Here is a 12,356-nt window from a genome sequence, read left to right as displayed (position 1 = left end):
CGATGCGGAAACGCCACGAATCCGCGGCGGGTTCCCGCATCGCATGCCTCCCGGCGGCAGTTCACACTGCCCTATGCGAACTGCTGGGAGTGTCAGTGAAATGTTACTGACACCCCCAGATCAGTTCGCATATCGCAGTGCGATCTGCAAACTCGGATCGCATGGTGTGAACACCCATGCGATCCGATTCTGCTGCGGGCCAAAAAAAGGGTCCCGTGTGAATTTGCGGCGGGTGCGGCGGGTGTGGCGGGTGCGGCGAATGGCTGAACTCGAATCGCACAGAGATCGGATGTAATTTGCACTGCAGTGCGGTGCGAATCACATTCGTTCTCATAAACCGCTGCAATGTGAACCCAGCCTTAGTGACACTGGCGACGGGGGGTGATCACGGGGTTAAACCTTTATTGGGGGGGTTAGGGGGGTACATTAGAACTAAAGGGGGCTAACCCTAACTGCCCTAACAGTTATTACAGTCACAAATGACACCAATGCAAAAAAAAAAAAAAAAAATGACATTGGTGTCACTGTGACTGGGGGGCAGGGGTAATTGGGGGGGTGATCGGGGGGTAAAGGGGGGGTGTGAGTGTGCCTGGCATGTTCTACTGTGTGTGTAGAGTGTTGGTGCAACTCACCGATCCGCTCTCCTCCGTGTCGGAACAAAAAATACCGACACGGAGGAGAGAATACATCACTTCCTCTCCTGTGTTTACATTACAGGAGAGGAAGTGATGTCACGGGGGATTTCTATTCGTCGGGAGCGATCGCGAGGGGGTGGCCATGAATGAATGGCCGCCCCCTCGTCCCGGATCGCTCCCGGACGAAAACCGACCGCCGCAGGCACCGGGCGGGGGCCCGATCGGGCCCCCGACCCGCGGGAAGGCAGGGACGTACATGTACGCCAATATGCCTGCCCGTGCCATGCTGTCAACGTACATCGTCGTGCGGCGGTCGGCAACTGGTTAAGTGGATAGCTATTAGTACACAGAGATTGAAGTTTGATTGTCCACTCTTAGGATTAAAACATAGTTTGCAATAACCAGATCTATGTAGGTTTTTGAACCAACACACTAAGATAAAAGTGGTATTAAACTCAAAAGCAAACAATTCCTATATTGCAGCTCACCAAACCTTAGAAGTGGTGGCTGCATTTGTTTCCCTTTATAGTCTTTCATTCCTATTATTTCACTTGGTGATCTTGCCAGTAAGTCTGCTGTTTTTCAAAAGAATGAGCTGTCTTGCAGATGTGGAGTTACAGGGATGAGGCAATCCATTTGCCACTGACAGGGGTGCTTACATTTGTCAGCTTGTATTTATTCATGTAAAACATTTATCCTATAAGGAAAATATAAATGTTGCTGCACTTGCTTTTTAAGTGTGAAGTGGAGTTTAAATTCAATGTGATAGTGTATCTACATCTGTATCTACATCTGCTAGAACATTTAACCCCTGATTAAAAATGCTGCTGTCCAAAGGTGCCCCCTGTGCTCATTCATCCAGAGTGGGTGCCCTTTCACATAAAAGGTTTGTTACTGCCCAAATTACCAGGTAAAAACAAAGGGGGGAAAAGCTTGAAAAGAATGAAAACTAATAAGGAGAGGTTGTCAAATCCTTGGGCTAAAATTAGAATGTATTTTTTTCAAGACAAACTTATATTTTCTCCACAAAATGCAGATTTTGGTACACTGACTATACCCCAGGACTAAGAGCAAATACAACATAGATCATATATAGTATAGCAATCCATAAATTGAGGGAAGGTACATGGTGGTAGGAGTAAATCCAAAGAAAGATAACGCTGCTCCAGGTGATTATAATCCAATGGTTTAAATGGACTCCACCACAGTAAGGAAAGAAAAAAGATGCAGCTGCATACCACCCTAGATCCAATATTGATTTATTCATGTCATCATGACTGCCACCAAGACAAAGGACACAGAGGAGGTGACGCGTTTCATTTTTAAAGCCGGAGTAAACACGCTGACTTTTTTTAATTTATTTTTTACACCTGTAAGGGAAAAGGCATAATGAGCTAGTATGCACCGCATACTAGCTCATTATGAAATACTTACCTTAGAATGAGGCGCCAGCATCTCACTCAGTCCACGCTGAGGGAGCTGACATGTTCCCTCGGCGTGTCTTCCGGGTATCGCGGCTCCAGGGATGTGAGTGGCTGGAGCCGCGATTTTGTCACTCCCACGCAAGCGTGCGGAAGTTTTCTTCCCAGCAGGGTCTGGCGTCTGACAAACTTTAAGCCGAAAATCCCCAGAGCGCATGCGCCGCTGAAGTCAGTGGCTCATTGCGAGGGGAATATCTCCTAAACTGTACAGGTTTAGGAGATATTCTTTTACCTACAGGTAAGCCTTATTATAGGCTTACCTATAGGTCAAAGTTAAACATTTGGCTATACATCCACTTTAACTCATGCTTCTTCAAAACCACAGGTGTGGTTTTGAAGAAGCACGAGTGTGAAAAACGTCACTTCCTCTGTGTCCCTTTGTTTTGGATCCGAACTAGAACCGCTCGGTACCTTTGTTTCTGTCCCCCTGGCCAAATGAATCCTCAATATAAAAGTGTGCACACTTGAAGTCAAACACTGACACTGGCACAGTTCAGTATTCAGATACTTCTCTATTTTTATTTCCTGAACTCCGGCTGATATACAATGAGCCGGATATCTTACTATCAAATCAAAAATTAGATGAAAGACAGCGTGTACAAAGCACAAATTATACATATTCATTATTGTGACGAAGGATAAGCTTTTTAGCTGGGTCATGTCTAAAAAAGGGAAAAGCAAACTATCGTAGCTAAAATAGGGTCTTGTTTTCAGCCCCCTTCCTCTTGGGTGTAGTCTCATGGTGCCGAAAACAGGCGCAATCTTCTTTTTGACGTTACTCTTTTTAACCCTTGCAGTTTCATTCCACATGAAGGGAGAAGCTGGCAGACATCTTAATTATGATTAAATGAGTATGATTAAGGTTGATAGCTGATAGTGAAAAATAAGCACTTATATCTATAAGAGTACCAGAAATAGGCATTTCACTGATAACACTCATGATCACATCCATTACACCTTGTCTTGGTGGCAGTTATGATGACATGAATAAATCAATATCGGATCTATGGTGGTGTGCAGCCGCATTTTTTTTCATGCCTGGTTGCTCCTTATTGCGGCAGGGACACACTGGAAGTCCGGCACAGCAAAATGGCAGCTGAAGACCCCTATTGTGCCCCTCTGCTAAGTTCAGTGAGCATATTTAAAAAATAGCAATCTTCCAATCAATTTTTAACTAGCTTTTAATGTAAAGTGCACATGGAAGGGTTTTTCGCAGAACAAATATAATACAAAAATGTCCCAGCAAACTTACCAGCTATTGGCCTAATATAGTATTTTATTAATTTCCAAAAAAGAGCTGTCTTTTGTATACAAATACACTTTAGCACCATCATAGGACATCCTCCCAGAATGCACTTCTCGCGGGACCACTGTCACTGGCTGTGTCCACTGGATGACTAACCACTGTACCGGCCCACTGCTCATACCATGTGATCACAGTGACCAAGCACAGCAGATCACATGACAGTTGTAAACAATGGATGGCTTCATTTTCATGCTATCCATTGTATACAATGGTGTTGCTAGCTCTGATTGGTCGCAGTGTTCACAGGGTACAGACAGGGCCAATCATAGCCCACCATGTAATTAGCTTTGGCCAATCACAGCTAATCACAGCAAAAGACACTGAACTAACAAGTTTCATTCACTCTCAATAGTGCTACAAGATAGTATACAGCTGTATAGCAGTTTGCCTGCGATGTCTTTTATGTGGACATTATCAGAAGTGGGCACTCCTGGTGATGTCTGCATGATGAAACATGTAGAGCGGAGCTTAGCTTACAATGTCACTACGTCACTTCCGGTTTGGAGTTTCTGGTCTGTGGAATGCAAGGCATCCCCGGCAAACTGCTATACAGCTGTGTACTATCTGTAGCACTATTGAGAGTGCTTTTTACTTTTATTCAATAAATTTGATTATACAGAGTTACACGATGAGATGTCCTTTATTTGAACCTTTTTCTGTGTCCTGAGGAAGCCTTTACAGTGAAACGCATAGATGCGAAGCACAAGGGCTCAATGTACATATTATATCAGTTCATATGATTTTTATATTGTTTTGAACACTGTTATGATATTGTATTTTTCAATAAAATAAATATTTTTTTCTACTTCCCTATTTGCTTCCATGCCTTAAAAGTCCGACCTGTTGATATCTATTTGGTATCATCTTTGTTTTCCCTTGATACATTACAAATGTGACATTGTGGGTGCTCCCTTCTTCCTATTTCTCATGTCCTTTCTCCTCTCTTCTACCCAGTCCTATGTGATTTCATTTTGAGCATTAGGGTGGGCAGCAGCTATTACATCACCCTAGCATGGAACTTTATACAAATTTTAAGAATTACAGTGTCATCAAAGAGAGGAAGGAGGTGTCTCTGTGACTAAGCTGTCAGAGAATTAGTAGACCAGACTGTGTGGACTGCACAGAGAGAACCAAAAATACATGTAAGATGAATAATAATGATGTTAATAATGATGATGTTTATACAAACAGTGCACAACCAGTGCACAACCAACCAAACAAAACCCCACAAATAGTATATATAGCAAATGGGGCAATACCAAAATCTCAGACGTGAGCTAGGCCAGGGTTATACACAGCAGATCAGCAGGTGGACAAGGGATGTTACAGAAACATAAACATTAGCCAAGCCAAGGTCATACACAGGGAGATCAGTAGATGAGGGACAGAGAACCAACAGGACAGGGAGGAGATGGATCGGGCTGTAGGGTAAGGTAAAGGTAACAGGAACGCAGGTGGAACTGGGTCAGGATGAGCTCGGGAACAGGGTCGGATGCAGGCTCAGAATCGGGTAACAGACAAGCAAAAGGAGAGAGATACCAAGGTGATGAGAGTACTAATCAGCCGGGTATTTATGAGACTGCCAGTAGCTGTCCTCATGTAACACCTGAGCGCAGGAGGTGTTGTCAGCTCCACACTGCAAGGATCCATCCGCTGGTGGACGCCAGTACTGCGGCCTGATGGTGACATAACACCAACAGGGAAAGGCTCCCCTGACAGTTCCAAACAGGCAGGAGACACCTGCTGGTAGACCTCAGTACTGCATGCCAAATGATAGATATTACCAGCAGATGGACCTTTTCCTGACATAAGCCCTGGTGTACGGGGCAAAACATGTCAGGGGGATTGGCTAGAGCAGTGCTGGCTGAGGCCACACTCATTCATATATTCATGCACTGGGTTGGGGAGCAGTACTCCTCCCTTTCTCTGATGTTGCTTCTACACCCCTGAATGGTGTATAGGCACCTGCTACCTTCACTGCAACCGGTGGGATAGATCTTTATCTTATTTATCTCAGCTTAGAGCAGCACTGCAATTTATACCAGGGTCACTAAGAATTACAGTGGAAATTCTTACCATGGACTATGTGAGAGGCAGTTCAGGTGATTCACAGGTGGAACAGATTTTACTTTGAAATACAAAATAACAAGAACAGAAGAATTCTCTATCATTGGTGGGATTCAGCTGTTTATAGTGATAGAGTCTGTTTCAACAGTAAAGGGGTCCATGAGTGATCAGAACAGGTACCCTATGGAAGAAGACCGATTGGAGACAGGTGAGCCGTACTGATATATGCGATCGTTTCCAAAAAGTGAGTTTTGCAGCAATAGCAGTGTGAGTGTAGAGACATGGGAAGCATACTGTATGTTCAGACCTGTTTGGCCTAAATATATAGACTCCGAAGTCAAACTGACATCCGAGAGTGAGAGTTGGAGACAGAGGTAGTCCCTATCCGAACAGACCTGTGTGTCAGAGCTAAGCAAGCTGCAATCTGCGTGTAAGCATTAGTAGTGTGTGGGATGTGTGTATGCCTACCATCCTCTGAAAAGTGATCTGTGGTGGATCGCTTTTCAGAGGCAGTATAGCAAGTAGGAAAACTACTGCCATCTTCTGATGCCTGCTTTTTTTTTGGAGGTGGGTTTTTTTAAAATTGCCAAACGGCAATTTTACATTGCTGGACTGTGCCGCAACATTTCTACCCTGGCAAATTACCCGCCATGCTAGTATGGTTGAGGGTGCTTGACCCCCCCCCCCCCTCCCTGATCTTCCAGGCTGCATGCTCAGATAATTGTTTAGTATGGATGCTTTTTGTGTGGGGGTTACCACTTAAATCTGCACAGGGACCCCACTCTGTTTTTTTGGGGGGAGGGGGGGTTCATGCCCCATCCCCCCTTAAAATTCATACTTAACCTTAAACTCATGCATACTTGTAACATTCCATACCAGGAACAGCCAGGCAAATGGAATATTTAGGATAACAGCATATTTTGTTTTACTTCAAGTTCCCTTGTGCTAATGCTTTGTAAAAGTACATATCAGTTGCTTCCCTGGCTTGTTGTGTATTGTTGATGATTGCCTGCCATCTGCCTTGGTCTCAGAACTTAGGCGCCCCCTTGTGTTTGTTCATTTAATTACACATTAGTACAGAAGCATTTGGCTCTAGACTTAATTTTTTATTATATAGCTGTTTTTTTTGGGGTGTAACCCAATGCTCCTATTTGATTTATTCATTTACCATAGCTTGGTCTTTCTGTGTCTCCAGCAGTCACACCATACCTCGTTGTCCCACCTATCCTTATTGGGCATGGCCTTTTCCAATGACCACTCCATTTGGGTAAGCCTATGATAATCTGACATACTGAATAAATGATCTTCGTGTATGATGGTTATGTAATTGACTGATATCATATAATTTATTATGATGGATATCTTGTAATATCTTGTTAATTGTTTTGATATAGCTTGTATACTAATAGTGGTCATCAAAATACCCTGAAACATGTTGATACCGCTATATATGTGAATATACTAGACAGTAATGCCCCGTACACACGATCGGACTTTCCACCAACAAAACCATGGATTTTTGTTTGAAGGTTGTTGGCTCAAACTTGTCTTGCATACACACGGTCACACAAATGTTGGCCAACAATTCCGAATGTGGGAATGCGGTGACGTACAAGACGTACGACGAGCCGAGACAAATGAAGTTCAATAGCCAGTGTGGCTCCTTCTGTTTGATTCCGAGCATGTGTGAACTTTTGTGCAACGGACCTGTGTACACCAGATCGGAATTTCCAACAACAATGTTTTGTTGGTGGAAAATTTGAGAACCTGCTAGCAAACATTTGTTGGTGGAAAGTTCAGCAGCAAATGTTCAATGGAGCATACACACAGACTTTCCGAAATTAGCCAAAATGTCTTGGTATGCTGACGCCTTAAGACTTCCCCTCACTGAAACTAACGGGATGAGCCCAACCCCTGAAAAACCACCCCACACCATAATCCCCCCTCCACCAAATCAGTTGGACCAGTGCGCAAAGCAAGGTCCATAAAGTCCTGACCTCGACTTGATAGAACACCTTTGGGATGAATTAGTGTGCAGACTGCGAGCCAGGCCTTCTCAGCCTGACCTCACAAATGGGCTTCTCAAGACATATTGTCTCCTCACTGACTGTCAAATGCCTCTGAAAAGTGGTCAAACATTCCCATGGACACACTCTTAAACCTTGTGGACAGCCTTCCCAGAACAGTTGAAGCTGTTATAGCTGTAAGGAGTGGGCCAACTCAATATTGAACCCTATGGAATAAGACTGGCACTGTTGACTTTTATAGAGGTGCAACTCAATTACTACCTGACCTGTGCCACCAAACTTTTTTACAGGAAAAACTTTGTTTACTGAAACCTTTGCTAGGATGCATCTGAGCAATATAAATGACAAATACATGAGGATATCCTTTCTCTTTGAATGGAGATCTCAGGGAACACCACAGCCTAGACCATAGCAGTTGAAGAGACCATACTTCCATCAACCACAGCATGATGGCCCAGTTCAACTGACCACACTGACCACCAAAGCTGTTGGAGTCTGCACCCATCAAGTGCTTTGGTCCCTATGACCCAATTACTGCTTTATTCCCAATTCTACAATAAAGTCACCATTGAACTTTTCCAGGTTCATACAGGGATGCTAATAAATATTCTCAGGTAAGATCTGCTGTTACTATGTTATTGCTACTCACCACTTTCACAGGGCAATCCCTAGCAATTTGCCAGCCAAATTTAATACCCTATAGAATAACAGGATGTCTTTCACGCTACTATCATATCAGTTACTAAGTCCTGCTTCATGGGTTTACAGGTGACATGGATTTCATAGGTTCAGAAGCTCGATTTGCCCCATACATGCTGTATTTTATCTGGCCATGCAAATGCCAGCCAGCTATGATCTCATAAAAATACGGCCCTCTCCCATACCACTATGCAATTTAATTTGGTACCCTATCAAGGTACTTCTGAATGATCTCTGTGGATAATAATCTGTGGTGAGGTCAAAGGGATTGCAAGACAAGTAAACTACCTTGGAATCATTATGGACTGACTCTGACTGTATAGCAGCAACCTATGCTTTACTGAATGAAACTTTGTGGGGTCATATCACCAGTTAAACTTTCATTTGACTCCCATGGTGTGCTTTGAGTTACACATTAGGTACTTAGGAGGAAAAGAAATGGATTGCCACTCCTCTGAAAAGTGGTCAGATCGTTTTTCAGATGCATTTGACAGTCAGTGAGGAGACAATTTACGAAAAGGAAAATCCACTTCGCACTGCAAGTGCACTTGAAAGTACATTAAAATTACACTTGGAAGTGTAGACGCTCTAAATCTAAGGGGTGGATCTGAAATGAGTGGAAGCTCTGCTGATTTTATCATCCGATCATGTGCAAGCTAAAATGCTGTTTTTTATTTTCCTTGCATGTCCCCCTCGGATTTACAGTGACTTTACTTCCAAGTGCACTTTCAGTGTAAAGTGGGTTTTCCTTTAGTGAATAATCCCCAATATGTCTTGAAGTGATATGCACTTTATACATAGAAGAATTTACATACATGAATTTTTGCACATGAGGATATTATTTTTATGTTTGTATATTTTATTATATATTGGTAGGAGAAATGGGGTTTTTAGGGTGCCCAAGAAAATGACCAGTCAAATATATAAAAAATATAGAAATGTATTAATACAAAATATATCAAAGACATCACAGTATCATGATACAGTAACCATAATATGAGTAACTAGCAGTGACTTCTTGTTCTACATATTTCGCCATGCAATGGCTTCCTCAGGAGACTTCCAACAAGCACTGCATAGCATGGTAACTATAGGTAAAAAAACAATATATTAAAATGCATATTTAATAATCAGAACAATTTTTTAAACAAATCAAAAATAGAAATAAAATGTTCTCGCAAATACAGTTAGACTGAGAGTGCCCCCCCCCCAATTATGTCCACACCTGAACTGTGGAACATGTCCTATCTATGAAGGTTGCAACCCTGATGTCTCGAGGACATTGAGAAGATGCAGAGAAACATGGTGTGTCACAGAGAAGGACATACAGGCCCCACGAGGTAAAGTGTTATCTGAAAGAGGGGATACATTGTGAGCTCAAGCTCAAGCAATAAACAGGAAAAGTTTTTTTTTCTGACCATGGTAGAATAAATATGTTCAAACCTTAGAATGAAGTCATGGGAACCAATTAGTAATAATGGATGGTATCATAGCAGGTGATACTTCCAAACGGTTATTAGATCTAAAGGCAGACTTTCCCTGAAGAAACTTCCAAGCAGTCATATATCCTAATCAACAACCAACAAAAAAAAAAGAGACATTCATATCCAACCCGCTAACTTCCAATCTAAATGATTCCTACAAAACTCTAGACGTTTCACAGATTTGAAACATCAACTATCGTCTTGCCCTCAACTCCGCTGCTTCCCTATCTGCAGAAAAAGGGGATCCTTTTATGTCCCTTCTACCTCACTGACGCCCAATGGCGCCCATGAGGCACGGACGCTGAAAAATCTCCACCGCACATGCCAGAAGTGACACAATGTGCAAGCACGACAATCACCCTGGGCGTCCGTATGATCACCTATCTCCATTTCAATGTACTTAAGGGTAACTAAATCTAGTCAAATATTCCCAGAAATGGCCAGCCATAGGAAAGAGAGGAAAATCCCAGGCCTATAAATTGATAAGTAAATTCAAACATTGAATGTTTAACTTCAATGGAATGGGAAAGACATGTAAAATACCAGTCCGGGGGGAATGGAACAAACAGAGAACCTCTCAGGCCAAGGTAGAAGCAAATTGAAAAACATAATATACACTTAGATAAAAAAAACTAAAAATAAATTGTATCTGGGAACGGTTTTGCCTGACAGAGTCTGCCAGTCAATTGGTTGATGACTACCTGCGGCCCCATGTGGTAGCCCTTAGCTCCCACATTCAGGACACTGCTGATCTATTAAGGGCCCTTGATGGAATAGTAGTACCTGAGGGGGCTTGGCTGGTGGCCATCGATGTGGAGGCTCTCTACAACTCAATCCCCCATGACTTGGGAGTTCGGGTTGTGGAGCGCTTTACTGTAGAAAGGGGTAGTGGAGCTGCCACTCACAATGAGTTAATTTTGGTCTTATTGCATTTCATTTTGATTAACAATATCTTTTTTTTTAATCGCTCCCACTACCTCCAGCGGCAGGGTGTTGCAATGGGGACACGTTGTTTCCCCTCATATGCAAGCCTGTACCTGGGGGGGTGGGAACGATATTTATTCTCATGTGAGGAATTGCAAGATAGCCTAGGTAAGGTATTAATTTGGTGAAGATTTATCAACAACATCGTCTTAATATGAACTGGATCTAAGGAGTTCATCTCTTTTTTGAAAAACCTTAAAATGAAATGAATTCAATATTATATTTACAATGAATTACGATCAAAAGACTATCAGTTTTCTGGATATCTTGATTTTCATCAATGATGATGGAAGTCTTGGTTCTTCACTGTGCCGCAAAACCCTCAGCGGGGAATAAGATTTTACATTCTAGCAGTTCCCATTCCAGATCCCTCGTCTCCAGCATACTTTATAGCCAGTATCACAGGTTGAAAAGGAATTGCCGTTGACGAGAAGACTTTGAGATCAAAGCTAAAGACCTACGAAACCTTCTCTTACTTAAGTGGTTACAGTCGGTCGTGTCCTAAAAAGGTCTATCATAGGGCCAATCAAAAGGAAAGAGATACTTTAACTTTCTCCAAAAAAGTTCAAAGCCAAGATCAAAGGATTTGATTGATAGCTAGATTTTCAGGACAGCATCATCAGATACGGAATGTCATTCAAAAATATTGGCATCTACTAGTCGCTGACAATGTTGTCTCAAAATATATAAGTCCATATACTCAAATTACATATAGAGGCGATCCTAATTGATTAGAGACCATATTGTACACAGTCATCTAATGACTACACCTAAAGCCTTCCTCATAAAATAACAGGGAACAGGCCCTGGAGGAATTGTAATTTATGTAGGTACTTGTTAAGTGCTTTGTAGATATTGCTGCCCATTAGAGAGCAATATAGAACCATTTTTTTACGCTGATTGCCAGACTATTGGAGCAGTGTACCTTATGGAATGCGAATGCAAGGCCTTCTATGTGGGCAAAACAAAAAGACAATTTTTTCAAAGGGTCAGGGACCATGTGTGCTTGGTCTCTAAGAAAAAAAATGGAGACCCGATTAATTGACATATTGGACTTTACCATAGTTTTTCATTGTCCAAAAGGATTTTTTTTTGCATTAGAGCACATCCCAGTACACGAAAGAGGCAGTGATGTGGATAAACTTCTTTCACAGCACGAAGCAAAATGTATCCACACCTTGTCAGCTACCAAACATCCTGGAATGAACAAGTCCATTAGCTATAAACCCTTCCCTTAGGGCAATATAAGTCTCTTTTTATGAGAGATTTAAAAATAACCAAAATGCCCTTTGACTGGGATCCACTGTGTAGGATCCCAACAATTACATTTTTTTTATCTAAGTGTATATTATGATTTTCAACTCACTTTTATCTTGGCCTGAGTGGTTCTCTGTTTGATCGTTTTTTTCCCCCCGGGCTGTGTTTTTTACATGTCTTTCCCCTTCCATTGAGGTGAATGTTTGGATTTACTTATCAATTTATAGGCCTAGGATGTTCCTCTTTTTCCTATGGCTGGCTATTTCTGGCAATATTTGACTAGATTTAGCATCCCGCAAACTAGATGTTCATTGGCATTGATAACCAGAGGTTGAACCCAGCTGTGGGCAGACTTTCCAACATGGACATAAAAAGGATCCCCTTTTTCTGCAGATAGGGCAGCGGCGGAGTTGAGG

This window comes from Lithobates pipiens, unplaced genomic scaffold (genome assembly GCF_037356315.1).
Source record: "Lithobates pipiens isolate NorthernLeopardFrog02 unplaced genomic scaffold, aLitPip1_a1.2 Scaffold_8, whole genome shotgun sequence".
In the NCBI taxonomy this organism is placed as follows: Eukaryota; Metazoa; Chordata; class Amphibia; order Anura; family Ranidae; genus Lithobates; species Lithobates pipiens.
The sequence above is the reverse complement of the archived record's forward strand: the minus strand, read 5'-3'. Positions refer to the sequence as shown.